Raw genomic sequence first — 15,121 nt, 5'->3', positions numbered from 1 at the left:
TGAGTGGATCTAATCAGCTAACGAGGCTTCTCTGCTTTCAGTTGTGCTGCCCCAGCTTCAGGGGCCTTAAGGAGGTTTTCACTACAGCAGAGAAGGCTGGGAGAATCCCCACCCAGGGCCCAACGGCTGTGACTCTTTCCCGGTCGGTCATCCAGGCTATTTGTGCCTTGCTGGACCCTGGGACAACAGACCTGGGTTGGCTTTCCAGGGCCTTAGCTTCTGCATATTGTACGTGGTTCAGTGAAGGTCAGGGCGCTCTGTGCTGGCTGTGGCCCTTCTGTTCCCAACTTCCCCCATTCGGTTGGAGAACAGGACAGCAGGCCACTGGCAGCGGACAGGCAAGGAAGGAGGGACGGCTCCCCCCGCCGGAGCAGCAGGCTCTGCGCCTGCCACGCTCAAGACGCGGCTGCCCCCTTGTGGCCAGAGTGGAGGATGGCGAGGGAAACAATCCCAAACAGGCTTGGTCTGGGGTGTGCGCAGCCACCTGCGCCTGCTTCTTGGAGGGCACGTCTGCAAACACTCGGGCCTCCAGGGCATGTGATGGCAGTGACTGGAGTGGACAGCCCACTCCTGGGGACAAGGAAGGTTGTCCTGCAGAGAGTACCTGGGACCCTTCTCTGGAAGTGAAATGGGAAGAGCATGAAACTTTGTAAGGGGCATTCTCCACGGATGGCCCCAGGTGGGTAGAACAGGCTGGAGAGCAGCTCCTGTCTGCCTGTAGATGTTTCCAGAAGCCTTCTCTGCTCCACTTTCGGAGAGCTCTGGTCCAGAGTGTGAGAGACTGCTGGGCTCTGCGCCCTTGCTCGGGGTATTCCCTGCCTATGGTCCCCGCCTGGGCTGTGCAAGTCCCACCCCTGGCCTGTCCACCACAGGCATGTGTGCACAGCCCTCCCCCTCCCCCTCCATAGCAGCTGTCACTCTGCTGGCTTCCTTCTTAGGGCTTCTCACACTCAGAAAGTGTCCCCATCTTTATCCATTCTTTAGTCTGCCTTGCCTTCCCTCAGGACCTGTCTGTGATCGAGGGTCCCTGAAACACGCCTTGGACACCCCAGCCCACCTTCACCTGGCGACCCATGCTTACTGTTAGTTCTAACTGGTTTAGAGCCTCCCTTACCTCAACAAAGTAGGCATTTCTTTGTGCATGCCCTCACCTCCTGTAGCCCAGCTGCCATTACCGTCTGCCAGCCCAACAAGGGCAAGAATTGTGTTGTGTTTATCGTCACATTCTTGGGGCCTGGCAGATGGCAGACACCAAATGAGTATTTCTTGGGGGACTCCAAATTCCCCAGAGGGAGCCAATGCCGGAGCTACCTTTCCCATTTTTTCTCCCTCTGCTCACTGGCCTGGGGAGCCAAGAGAAGCAGCACATCATTCGCCTGTTTTTAGCAGTGTTATTTCCTCCAGCAAGAAGGACTTTCCAACAATCACCTCCTTTGATACTCGTCTTGGCTGCCACTTCCCCAGGAGGCCTTATGTGTTTCCTTAGCAGGAACTAATCCCTCCCTCCTCTGTGTTTCTCATCGTTGCTTTATATTAGAATCAGCAAATTCTGCCTTCTAGTGGAGTCCCACCACCACTCAATGAGGGCTTTATAAAAGTCAGTCGCAGCTGGGCGCAGCGGCTCACACCCGTAATCCCGGCACTCTGGGAGGCCGAGGCAGGTGGATTGCCTGTGCTCAGGAGTTTGAGACCAGCCTGAGCAAGGTCTACTAAAAATTAAGAAAAAACTAGCCAAGTGTTGTGGTGGGCACCTGTAGTCCCAGCTACTCAGGAGGCTGAGGCAAGAGAATCACTTGAGCCCAAGAGTTTGAGGTTGCTGTGAGCTCTGATGCCACAGCACTCTATCCAGAGCAACAGAGTGAGACTGTCTCTAACAAACAAACAAAAAGCATACTGCTTGTTGTTTCAGTGAAACGTACACTCTTCATGGTCACTAGCCACATCTTAGACATGTTGGTATCATCCTGTGTCCCATGAGGCCAGTCACAATACCTACTCACAAGGGGCCACCAAGGGTGTTTACTGCCTTGGGGATCAAAGGGAACAACAGCCTCCCAAGGTGAATGCTCATGTCACTAACACCAGGACCTTAGAAGAACTTATCCCGGGACACACACTAATTCTGGGTGGCCCAGGCAAGCCCATCCTCCGTAGAGCACGTGCCCTGGAAACCCTCCCATGCGCCTGCCCGCCTTGTTCTTTGCCTCACACTTTCCCAGTCCAGCTTTGTGGCTAAACCCTCCTGTGTGCACGTGGAACTCCCTGGGATGGGGAGTTAACTAACACTCACCCTACGGTCCCATCCGCTGCACGCTTCTCCTGGTAGCCACCTCCTGATTTAATCCCAGCCCCCAGAATTCAGCCTCATCCATCACCCAGGTGGTGACACCACTGACTGATCCCTCTAGCCTACCCTCCCCTACCTGAGTCACCACACACACACACATACATATACATGCACACACGTGTGCACGCATGAGTATACACAGACACACACACATGAGGATTAGGCAAAGAGAGAGTTCTTGAGGAAGTCAACATAGTTCACGTTGTAGTAACGGGTGAAGGATAAAAACAAAACCACCCAATGTCTGCGCTAATGGAGGGAAGAGAGCTACTTCCTTCCAAAAGTCTTGGCCACATGCCCCCTCCCTGCCCCAGCTGGGCAGTTCCACGTGCACACAGGAGGGTGTAGCCACAAAGCTGGACTGCGAAAGCGTGAGGCAAAGAACAAGGTGGGCAGGCGCACAGGAGGGTTTCCAGGGCACGTGCTCTAGGCAGGTTGGGCTTGCATGCGCCACCCAGAATTAGTGTGTGTCCCAGGATAGGTTCTTCTAAGGTCCTGGTGTTAGTGACAGGGGCATTCACCTTGGGAGGCTCACATGTTGCAACCATGTTTAGCACAAGGACCAGCCCTGGGCAAAGGTTCTCGCACCCAGCACAGTGCCCAAATATTCTGCAAATATTTGTTGAGTGAGTCAATAACTAGCTTGCCCACCTCCCACCCCTACCAATAGTCACGTTGAGCAGTCCTCCACCAGCCCAGAGCACTGGCCTCTGCTACCACATTGGGGTCTAATGCGTAAGTAGTGTCCCCTAGGGACCGTCCCCCAGTCTTTGCACGTGGGATGTTATTTCCCCGCTGGGTCTGGGCATGTGGGAATACCTGTTCGTCACCACAATGCCTCCAGCCCCCTGTTCCTTCCCCAGCTTACTCTATTATTTTCATCTCACTGATGTGCTGGTCCTTCCTTCCAAAAGTCTTTGCCACATGCCCGCTCCCGGCCCCAACCTAGGTGGGTGGTTTGGGGCCAGGAAGGAGGACAGCTGTCCCAGCTCTCTATAGAACCACCTTGTTTCATGCATATAAAAAGGCCGGGCAGAGCTCTTACCTACCACGTCACATATGTGACTATTTACCAAGTCCGTTCATACTATATCTTTGGGGTCTCACAATAACCCTGAGGAAGGGTATTATTATTACTATTATTATTTTCATTTCAGAGATGAGGAAACTGAGGCCCTGAGATGTTAAATAACCCACCAGCAGTCACAGAACCAGTAAAACCGAGAGCCAAAGATGAAAGTCCTCATCTGCTGACACCAAAGCCTGTGTTCTTTTCATTCTATGGGGTGGGGCTGCGGTATCAGCAGGGTGAGGTGGGGGTGGTGAATGAGCTCAGAAGTTGTGTGGTGCCAAATTGCCTAAAACAGGAGATCACGGCAGGGGCTCTACCCTCTTCTCCCCACGCAACCCTGTCGAACCCTTAAAATTAAAGAAAATACAGCTTTATTTCTCTGGGCCAGTTCTTCGCCCCTCACCCTGGGCCATTTGTGGGGTATATTATAAACCTCTCTGTTTGAGATAAACATTCCCAGGTACCTGGCAATCATGTATAATGAGACCGTAAAAGCCTTTGCTAGTCAGGGTTCTAAGTAAAATCGACTGAAAGGAGAGGAGGCAAAAGAGGTGGAGGAAGACAGCTGGAAATCCTGCCCCTGCAAGCTCCCAGCTCCTTCCACACCAGCTGTAGCAATCCCTTATCTGGGCCAAGACATCCCCAGGAAGTCTGAGTGGCCGTCGAAGTGGGTCTCAGCTACCCGCTGAGCCTTCTCCAGCTCCTCAGTCTCCAAGCCTGTCTCCTGCAAGACCTCCCAAAGAAATTTCTCTTCCAGGGGCAGCACAAAAGACCTCTTGTCCCCCACGGTGTAGAAGCTGGTCGCAAAGACCTCACTCAGCATCACAGGGCCCTAAGTCAGAACAGGGGACTGAGGTGGCCAAGGTGTCTTGCTGGGTGCCAGGTCAAGACAGGCAGCCTCAAGGCCTAGGGAGGAAATGAAGCAGTAAGCAGCCCACCAGGGCAGGATTGCAGGGGTCCAGAGGCCATGCTTGCCAAATATCACATCTGACCACCTGGCGGGCGGCTCCCTAAACTGCTCTCCCTCTCAGCCTACTTGTCTCTGGAGTGGAGGAGAGAGTGGCCAGCTGGGTCATGCTCACCTCGTGGGACAACAGTCCTGGCCATACTCTGCCTCTCATGCACACACTCCCAGGATATCAGAATATCAGGTCACCCATTTCACAGATGAAGAAACTGAGTCCCAGTGAGCAACATGGCAACAACACCAGCTAATGGCAAGGCCGTGCCTAGGACCGGGTGACCCTGTGGTCAGTGCTTTTTCCACTTGCAGGCTAGTCTCTTCATTCCTACTAATTAACCCATGCTTTCCTGCCTGGCCCATGGCTTAAAACAACTCAGGCAAGTGCAAAGAGTTGAAAAGTCTGGCTGGAATCAGCAGAACAAAATCACAAAGGGAGCTTACCAGATGTGGGAGAGAACATCCCGTCTTGCCATTCTCTTGCTTCCCGGTGTCCGGGGGCCACACGTCTACTCAGCCACCACACTGTCACCAGTGTTCTCTCGCCTGTCCCTGCACTGGAGCTCTGCGTCTCACTCATAGTGTGTTGTGAATGAAGCCCAGCACTTAAAGGTTACTCTTCCCAGTCCTCTGTAGTATTTTACAAAAGTCATAATCCGAAGTAAAAGGAATAAGGATTTTTTTCTTTTAGAGACAGATTCTCACTTTGTGGCCCTCAGTAGAGTGCTGTGACATCACAGCTCACAGCAACCTCCAACTCCTGGACTTAGAGGATTCTCTTGCCTCAGCCTCCCAAGTAGCTGGGACTACAGGCCTCCACCACAACACCCGGCTATTTTTTGTTGCAGTTTGGCCGGGGCTGGGTTTGAACCTGCCACCCTTGGTATATGGGGCCAGCGCCCTACCCACTGAGCCACAGGTGCCGCTCAAATAAGGGTATTTTTTTAATATGAAGGTACAAACAATTAGGTTACGAAGTTTGCATTTGTTAGTTAAAGCCTCTGCTGTAGCTGTGTCCCACACCCGGGAGGTGCCATAGAGCCTTGCCTTGCGCCCATTCGGTGGGAGCACCCAATTCCCCTTGCCCCACTTTGAATTTCATCGAGCTCTTCTCTTGGGTGAGCGTGTATTAGTATTGATTACACTGGCTACTTGCTTCTCCATTCTTGTGATGCTTTACTAAAAAAGATGTGTTTCAACTCCATCCAGGTTATACAAAAGATACAACGTTTCCATCTTTTTTTTAAGGCTGAGGAATAGGGAATAAGGATTTAATGAACAACTTCAACCATCTTACCTAACTGGGGCTAGGAGATACTTTGGGAGTGGAGACGCTGTGTGGACTCTGCTGAGGCTCTGAAATTACATGGTGAGTAAATTCTGTTATACCTGCCTGCAGGATTGATCTTTAGTCCCATCCCCAAATCCAACCCCAGCGGCAGTTTTCTCTGTGTTTGCTGCTCCCAGCAGAGAAAGTCACCTCATGAGACTCATAGAAAGATTCCACAGGCACAAGGTCAAAAGTCTGGAGGCTGTAATTGGAACAGCGGGGACACTGACCTGTCAGGAGCAATGCCTGCCGCAGACACCAGCGGACTGTCATCCATCCTGTTTGACAAGTGGTGTCAGGCTTTGGCCTTTGGGACAGTGCTTCTCTTGGCTCTGGGCTTGTCCCCAGCCATCTCTGCTGCCTCCTTTGCTCTGTATAGGGCTCCCTCTTCCTCCTTTCTTGTTTTTTGCTCCCCTGACTCCTTCCTTCCTTAGTCTCCGCCTGCCTCACCATTTCTCCATGAGCGCCGCAGAAAACTCTAGGTTCAGAGGGCTGAGTGAACCTCCAGCACCCTGGATGCCTTCCCTTCAAGCCCACACACACATTTCCCCACTGGAGACCAAATGCCCCCAGCATCTTCTTCAGCTACTTTGCAGCTCCAGATGGATCCTGTCCACAAAGTCAGAGGCTATGGTCTCCTAGACATGGGCAAAGAGGAGCTGGGTGTCTCTGGAAGACACAGACTCAGTGTCCCTCGGAGCTTTCTACCGGCTTCCTCTCAGAGCAGCAGCAAGGAGCATTTAAATCGTCAGCACTAAAGCTCGGCTCTGAGGTCCACATTCCCCCAGAGCTCTCCTCTCTCTCTTAGCAGACTTGCTTGTGATGGCTGTAAGGAGCTAACAATTTGGGGGTGCAGTCTCTAGGATTCTCGGCACAGACAGCCTTAGGTGCCGCTGAGCACAGCCCTCAGCGCTGAGGATGATGGTGTGGGTAAAAGCAGGAGGTCGGGGCTGGGAACAGTGAGTACAGAACCAGCTCTGTCATTTCAGCTGCCAGTGGCCATTGTAAACAGGGATATCTCGTCACATTCCTGAGGACACTGCTCCCTATTCCAAGGACTCACCTCTGAGACCTCTGTATTTCGAGAGCCTTTCTCAGCACCATGAGACTAAGGGGAGCACGTAGGTCCTGCCCACAGAACCTTTGCTGTCTTATTCCTGTCCTAACTTCTCTCCCTCCAGGGAAAGACTGGGCTGACCCCAAATGTTAGTAACCTTTGGACCCTGGGAAGGGGCTTCTGAGATGAACGACAAAGCCGTGAGTGAGAACACCGGCTGGCCCAGGAGGTCCTGTTGCAATTCTTCCTCTGGCCTGGTCTTTAATCTATTGTTCAGTAAGATGAACCTCTCTCACCTGGGCCCATCTGCCCATACTGGAAGCATCAATCACCATCTGATCCCTGAGCTCTAAGTGGTTCTTAAATGTCTTCAGATGGCAGCGCACCTGGATGCCTTAGTCCTTTTTGTTGAACACCAGGACATAGTCATCTCTTAAATTCTAATACACAAATTATGAACAACTTTGCAACCAGGAAACCTGCCGCTGCTGTGGGCAGATGCAGGGTGAGCTGCATTAACTCGGAGCCACACACCTGCAGACTCCAGGAAAATGGGCTATTGAACTTAGCCAGCTCGTTTGCCCCTGGCTTCTGCCGTTACTCTTCATTTGACCCCCATTCACTTGAGACAGGCATCAAAAGTTTAAGAAACTTTTATGGCAGAAAAAATTTTAATTGGCAAAATTCTATCTATTGACTTACACATTTTGTGTGTGAATCGTGATGGAAAGATACCCATTGTTTGATCTGTGGGGTTCTGCCCGCCCAGTACCGTTCTTTCTCTGGAGGGCACAGCAGTAACCAGGCAGGACATCAGGACACCCTGCATTTGGAGAGAGGTGTCCTATCTTTTGATCCCCTGGCAGTTTCTTTTCCCAAGGATAGGCAGAAGGTAAGCTCACCCTGAAACATTAACAAACCACAGCTCTTAGACTTTGTGGGAACAGAAAATCGTGACCTCAGAAGCTTCGGCGACTTCAAGGTCCTCCCACCATGTACCACACAGCAGGTGTAACTAAAGTCTTCCTCTAGGGCAGTTCCATACTCGCTGGAGGTCCAAAATTTCTCTCAGTCACCTAGTGGCCTTCCCCAACCCACAACCCTAAACCTCCCACAGGCCTGAGGGAGGTCGGCATCTGATTTGAAGTGTCCAGGCCACGCTGCCCTCCCACAGCTACCGCCAAGATTGAAGGAGACCCACATCTGATTTGGGGGTACCCTGCAGTGCTGCCACAGGACAGGATGGGGTGCGTCTCACGAGGAATTCCCGCCAGACCTGAAGTAGGCCAGGTAGGCTGTGGGGGAACCATTAACCTGGAAGATGTCAAGTGCTGTGGCTTCCTGCTGAGTCATGGTGGGCAGTGTGTGTCCAGGAAGGAGCAAACCAGCCAGCCTCCTGGGCCTGCCTTGACCAAGCTCAGACTCAGTAACTCTCCCTCCACCTCTAACCACCCAGGTGAAGAAGGAACACCAATGGTGGACATTTCTGGAACCTTCCTCTCCAAGGTATCACCTGTTACAGCTTTTTTTTTTTTTTTTTTTTGTAGAGACAGAGTCTCACTTTATGGCACTCGGTAGAGTGCCGTGGCCTCACACAGCTCATAGCAACCTCCAACTCCTGGGCTTAAGCGATTCTCCTCCCTCAGCCTCCCGAGTAGCTGGGACTACAGGTGCCGGCCACAAGGCCCGGCTATTTTTTGGTTGCAATTTGGCCGGGGCCGGGTTTGAACCCGCCACCCTCGGTACATGGGGCCGGCGCCTTACCGACTAAGCCACAGGCTCCGCCCTGTCACAGCTTTTAATCTTTCCTGCCCCATCCTCTTGCACTCCCTTCTACAGGGGATTTTCTTTTTTATTGTTGGGGATTCATTGAGGGTACAATAAGCCAGGTTACACTGATTGCGTTTGTTTGGTGAAGTCCCTCTTGCAATCATGTCTTGCCCCCAGAAGGTGTGACACACACCAAGGTCCCACCCCCCTCCCTCCTTCCCTCTCTCTGCTTTTCCTTCCTCCCCCACCATGACCTTAATTGTCCTCATATCAAAACTGAGTACATAAAATTCATGCTTCTCCATTCTTGTGATGCTTTACTAAGAATAGTGTCTTCCGCTTCCATCTAGGTTAATACGAAGGATGAAAAGTCTCCATTTTTCTTAATAGCTGAATAGTATTCCATGGTGTACATATACCACAGCTTGTTAATCCATTCCTGGGTTGGTGGGCATTTAGGCTGTTTCCACATTTTGGCAATTGTAAATTGAGCTGCATAAACAGTCTAGTACAAGCGTCCTTATCTACAGGGGATTTTCAAACTATTTAAGCAGCATACATACTTTTTAAACAAATCTCCTGTGAAGCCTCGGTAGGTATGAGTGGTAACATGAAGGCGCCTTGGCCAGGTTTTGAGGTAGCGTTTCCTGAATCACACTCCCTCCCGTGAGCACAACACCCTGGTTTCTGCCTCAGACCACTGGGTGGATGCTGATAATGTTTAGTAAACTAGGGAACACAAGAAGAACACGCTTAGTTCAGGGGGAAGGAGGATGAAATGATGAGAAGTGATGAGTTTAGTTGTGAACGTGCTTGACTTGAGGTTGAAAAATGAAATCAGACCCAGATACAGGCTCTAAAACTTACAGAGAGATCGGAGCTGGAACTACAGATATTGTAGGATAAGCATGCAAGAAATATTTGCTTTATTAACTGCCCCAAGTTTCTTCTTTGAGTTTCCATTCAAATGGGTAACAGACATCAAATGTCAGACATTTAGAGTCTCCCTTCACCAAGGTGGGCGTGGGAGCACTTGCTGAGGGCTGGCATGTGTCCCTGCTGTTGACACCTACTGAGATTACATGTAAATTTTAACAGGTTCTAACGTCCCCTTTATCCAATCTTTCATGTCTTTCTTTCTCTCTTCCCCCCACCCTTCTCTCTTCTATTTCCAATCCTCACTGATATGAACTGAACCCTTCCTTCCTTCCTTCCCCTCCCCTACATTCCTATGTGGAAGTCTAAACCCCAAAATGACTAATGCATTTGAAGACAGAGGCTTTAAAAAAGGTAATTAAGGTTAAGTGAGGTCATGAGGGTAGAGCTCTAATCCAATAGGACTGGGGTCCCTATAAGAGAGAGAAACTCAGGACACAGCGGGGGAGAAAACAGAGTGAAGAGACAGTGAGAAGGTGGCCGTCTGCAGGCCAAGCAGAGAGGCCTCGGGAGAAACCACCCAGGCCAGAACCTTGATCTTGGACTTCCAGCCTTTAGGTCAGTGAGAACAAACTTCTGTTGTTGAAGCCACCCAGTCTGCAGTCTTCTGTTATGGCAGCCCTAGCAAACTCATAACTCCTCTTGGGAAATCATTCTCCCACTCTTTATGATGCTCTGGGCTATGAAACACCCATGGAAACATTTCTTCTGCTCCAGCACAACGTTGAGAGTAGGCTCAAGTCTGGGGTCTTTTTTTTTTTGAGACAGAGTCTCGCTCCGTCTCCCTGGGTAGAGTTCTGTGGCATCATAGCTCACCATCTCAAACTCTGGGAAGAAACAATCCTCTTTTCTCAGCCTCCTAAGTAGTTGGAACTACAGGCGCCTGCCACAACGCCTGGCTATTTTTAGAGATGGAGTCTCTGTCTTGCTCAGGCTGGTCTCAAACTCCTGAGCTCAGGTGATCCACCTGCATCAGCCTCCCAGAGTGCTGGGATTACAGGCATGAGCCACCACACCTGGCCATCAAGTCTGGAGTCTTGATACTTTCCGGATCATACCCAGAAAAGGGGCCCAGGTTTCTTTTGCTCTTATGTTCCTAAATAAATGAGAATATAGACTACATCAAAATACAAATGATAACTAAAATTTAGTTAGTTCATTTATAGAACTCTGTAATATGAAAATAGAAAATATACCTTCTTTCCAAGGTACTCCTGGAATAGACACAAAAAACGTGAAAGAAATTCTAAAAATTCCCCAATTGTAGAAATAATACAAAATATCCTTTAATCAAAGAACAAGAAGATTAATATTAATGGCACACCCCCCCCAAAAAAAAAACCCCAAGAGACTCCACTACCTAAAAATTATAATTTTTTTCTTAAACACTCTTGGATCAAATAAGAAATGGAAAATATTGGAACATATCTAGTCTAAAAACTTCCTACACATAAGAATCTATAGGACAGAAAGGAGAGGGCCATCCATGAACTTAAATACTTACATTAATAAATAGAAGAAAATTAACAAACAAAGAACCCAAATGAAGAAGTAAAACAAAAAAAAGAGAGAGCGAAATAACAAATACATCTAAAGAAAGCACAAAGACAAAATTAACAGAGATGAAGCCAAAGCTGATGCATGAATGAAGTGCTGAGTGCAGATGACAGGGACGGAGGGAGCTGGAGTGAGAAGGGCTGAGGAGGTGCAGACAGAGAGTGCAAAGCAACACATCCAAAAGCTTGGCTGTGAACGGGAAGAAAGACATAGGGCTGCAGCCAAAAGCGGATGAGCCTCTGATAGAGAGAAACATGAAATATTTTGACAGTAGAGGAAAAAGCAGTGAGGGCGCCAACACAAGTCAAATTTGCATGGGATGAGTAGGAAACTGAGAGTTCACAGCTCACAATGGTGTTTTTCCTAAAAGTAATGAGTAGGGAGGTTCAAGTTTGAGATTTGAGGTGAGAACACTATGGCAAATGGAAGGCAGAGACTACTGAAATACAGAGTTGTAAAGTGTTGTTAATGGTGTAGATAACAGTGGCAGGAACTTAGCCTGCCCGAAGTGTGACATTCTTCAGAGCGGTGAGCAGCCTGGGTGCAAAAGAAGAGAAGATATTGGGTTGACGTAAGGTTGAAATTTTCCTAGCAAGTGGAACAGAACTTAAATGGACAACAGAAGTAGAAGAGATAGCCATCTACTTATTTATTCAAAATACATTCATTAAGCCAGCGAGATAACAGGTTAGTGTAATCTAAGACCACAGAGTCCGGACTTAAACCGTCTAGACTTAAAATCTGGCTCTACCACTTATATGTGTTATTGGACAAGTTATTGAAGTCTCTGTTGCTTTGTTTTTTTTTTTTAATCTATGAAAACATGAGGATTATCATCTACTCTTAGATTTGCTGAAAGGATTTAATGAGTTAATTCAGACAAGCATTTGGAATAGAAATTTTGCTCTGGCCGTTACAGAGTAATAATTGCTGCAATTGCCTTTCACCGTAAACAGCTACAAAACTGGAAAAAACATAGGGCGCGGTTGTTTAGAGGTGCTGGACAAAAGGCAGCACAGGATAGCAATCCTAAGAATTCTATACTCACCATTCTCTGCTTGCAGACAACTTCCCGACTGCAGCACAGGAAGGGAACCCAAGCAGAGTCCCGCAGTCCCCCCTGAGCTAAGAAGGCAGCGACTAGCATTTGGAACTGCTCAAACGATGGGGCTGTGGGGCTGGATGCCAGGGAGGAGGGAGTTACACCGAGGGGCCCCCCAAGTCTCTGTGTGAGTGGATGTTCCTTTGCTAGGGCTGCTCTAACAGAGCCCCGCAAACTGGGTGGCTTAAAGAACCAACATTCATTGTCTCCCGGTTCTGGAGGCCGGGGGTCTGAGATCAAGATGATGGCAGGGTCGGTCCCTTCTGAGGACTGTGAGACAGAATCTGCTCCCTACCTCTCCCCTAGCTTCTGGGGGTTCCCTGGAAATCTCAGGACTCTGATCTCTCCCCTCATCTCCACGTGGCACCCTCCCTGAGCATGTGTCTCTGTGTTCAAGTTTCCCTTTTTTAGAAGGAAACTAGTAATATTGGACTAAAGTCCACCCTAATGACCTCATTTTAACTTAATTATCTCTGTAGAGACCTTATTTCCAAATAAAGGTCACATTCTGAAGTATCAAGCGTTAGGATTTCAAGGCGTCTTTTGGGGGGACACAATGTAACCCATAACAGAAGGCTCCCTGTGGGGTTATTTGATTAAGAATGAGCAGCATGTATGTAGGTGAAGACTTTGTAGAGGACTGGCTGGTAGGAAGTGGAGAACAGAATGGAAATCCTAGAGACGGAACAGTCCCAAAAGTTGTCTCCTGGGGCGGCGCCTGTGGCTCAAAGGAGTAGGGCACCGGCCCCATATGCCGGAGGTGGCAGGTTCAAACCCAGCCCCAGCCATAAACTGCAAAAAAAAAAGTTACAGCTTCAACTGGAGTAGAGAAATCTCTTTATTTCAGCACACGTTATCTCAGCTTCAGCAGAAAATCCTAGAAAAGTTATGCTTTGAGAAAAAAGATCATGCCTTACAACAAAGGCTACTTTAGGCTCACCCCAACAAAGCATAAAGCAGGTCCAAGGTAAACCTCTAATAAATTAATTGCCTGCCAAAACAAAATGCAACAGTTTTCAAAAGAAAGTAAGATAATCTAGACTCCTCACAATGTGTTACTTGCGATATCTAGGCTACAATAAAGGTTAGTAGGTATCTCAAGAAATAGGAATCCTAGCACTCTGGGAGGCCGAGGCAGGTGGATTGCCCTTAGCTCAGAGGTACAAGACCAGCCTGAGCCAGAGTGAGAACCCCGTCTCTACAGAAAAAAAAAAAAAAAAAGCAGGGCATTGTGGCAGGCACCTGTAGTCCCAGCTACGTGGGAGGCTGAGGCAAGAGAATCTTCTAAGCCCAGGAGTTGGAGGTTGCTGTGAGCTGTGACACCATATCACTCTACGGAGGGCCACAAAGTGAGACTCTGTCTCAATAAAAAAAAAAATTTTTTTTTTCAAAAATAAAAGGTATAAATTGAAACAGACTCTGAGATGATCTAGATGTTGAAATGAGCAAACCAGAAATTTAAAACGATTATTATATATGTGTTCAAAGGTTTAACAAAATGTAATCTTCATGTGCAGCAAAAAGGGAATCTGAGCAGAAAAATAACGTTTTTAAAGGAATTCTGCACTAAAAATACAATGTCTGAAATGAATTCACTGGACAGTTTTAACAGCAGATTGGAGATGGCAGAAGTAACAGTCCATGAACTTGAAGACAAAGGCATAGAAATTATCCAATCCAAAGAAAAAAGACTGAAACAAAATGAACAGAGCCTCAGTAACCTGTGAGGAAATATAAAGCTGTATGATACATTTTCACTTAAAATCCCCGAAGGAAAGGAAAGAGAATGGGGCAGAAGAAAATGATTTTTAAAAAAGGTGACAATTTCCCCAAATTTGGTGAAACACATCAACAACCAGCAGATCCAAGAAGCCCAGCAAGCCCCAAGCAAAGGAAGTCCGCGCCTATGTCCACCAAGGTCAAACATCTGCAAATTGTGAAATCAGCCAGAGACAAATGGCGTAACATTTACAGGACAGAAATGACACAGGTGGTGTTTGGATTCAGGAGAAACAGGGGAAGCCGGGACATAACGGAGGGCATCTTAAAAGCTTTAAACAAAGCAAAACAAAACAAAAAACTTATCAACCCAGAACTTCATATGCAGCAAAACAAACAAAAACAACCCCCAAACCTTCAAAAATGAGAATGAAATAAAAACCTTTTCAGATAAATGAAAGCTGAGCAAATCTATTGCCAATGAACTTGAACTACAAGTAACACTTTTGAAAAAGCTTTTTATCTCATTTCTCACAGATCTAGAAGAAACAGTTCTATGCTTTCTATGGAACCAGAAAGGATTCTGAAAATAGCCAACGCAACCTTACATAATAAGAACAAACTGGGAGGCATCACTTTACCAGACTTCATGCTATACAAAAAGGTTACGGTAACCAAAACAGCACGGGTACTGGCACAAAAACATAGACCTATGGATTAGAATAGACGACACAGAGTTGAAATCATCCTCATATTCTCAGCTGATCGTTGACAAAGAAGACAAAAATCTACACTGGGGAAAAGAATCCCTATTCCATAAATGGTGCTGGGAAAACTGGATGGCCACGTGTAAAAGACTGATCTGCACTTCTCACCACTCACAAAATTTAATTCATGTTGGATAAAAGACTTAAACCTAAAGCATGAAACTGTAAGAATTCTAGAAGAAAATGTTAGAAAAACCCATAGATATCAGCCGCAGGAAAGAATTTATGAAGACGACTCCAGAAGTAATCATGGCAACAAGCAAATGGAACATGATCAGGTTAAAACACTTCTGACACTAACAAAAGAGTGAACGTGTTTTATGCTTTACGTGGTGGGACAGGAGTACTCGCATGCAATGCATAAACAAATAAATATTGAGGTACATACTCAAAATTTCAATGAAAAGCATACACAAACAGAAAAGTCGGGAGATGACTGACCCCAGAGGAAATGAGACTCTCTCGACAGAAGCTGCTTTTTGGGAATTCATAACATGGGTGCA

General features: G+C 47.9%; 1 long non-coding RNA gene across 2 annotated transcripts in view; it reads left to right on the top strand.

The window, feature by feature from the left end:
• The first annotated feature begins 3,032 nt into the window (after window positions 1–3,032).
• LOC128588490 (uncharacterized) overlaps window positions 3,033–15,121 on the top strand; it is a 22,638-nt gene continuing 10,549 nt past the window's right edge. The window contains exons 1-2 of one of the 2 annotated variants that reach the window (XR_008380785.1): window positions 3,033–3,082; window positions 5,629–5,749. This is a non-coding gene — a long non-coding RNA (uncharacterized LOC128588490). Of the gene's footprint in view, window positions 3,083–5,589; window positions 5,750–15,121 lie in introns of both variants that reach the window. The other variant, XR_008380786.1, reaches the window with a different exon arrangement.

Source organism: Nycticebus coucang, chromosome 6, assembly GCF_027406575.1.
Source record: "Nycticebus coucang isolate mNycCou1 chromosome 6, mNycCou1.pri, whole genome shotgun sequence".
NCBI classification, from domain to species: domain Eukaryota; kingdom Metazoa; phylum Chordata; class Mammalia; order Primates; family Lorisidae; genus Nycticebus; species Nycticebus coucang.
This window is presented reverse-complemented; position numbering and strand designations above follow the sequence as displayed.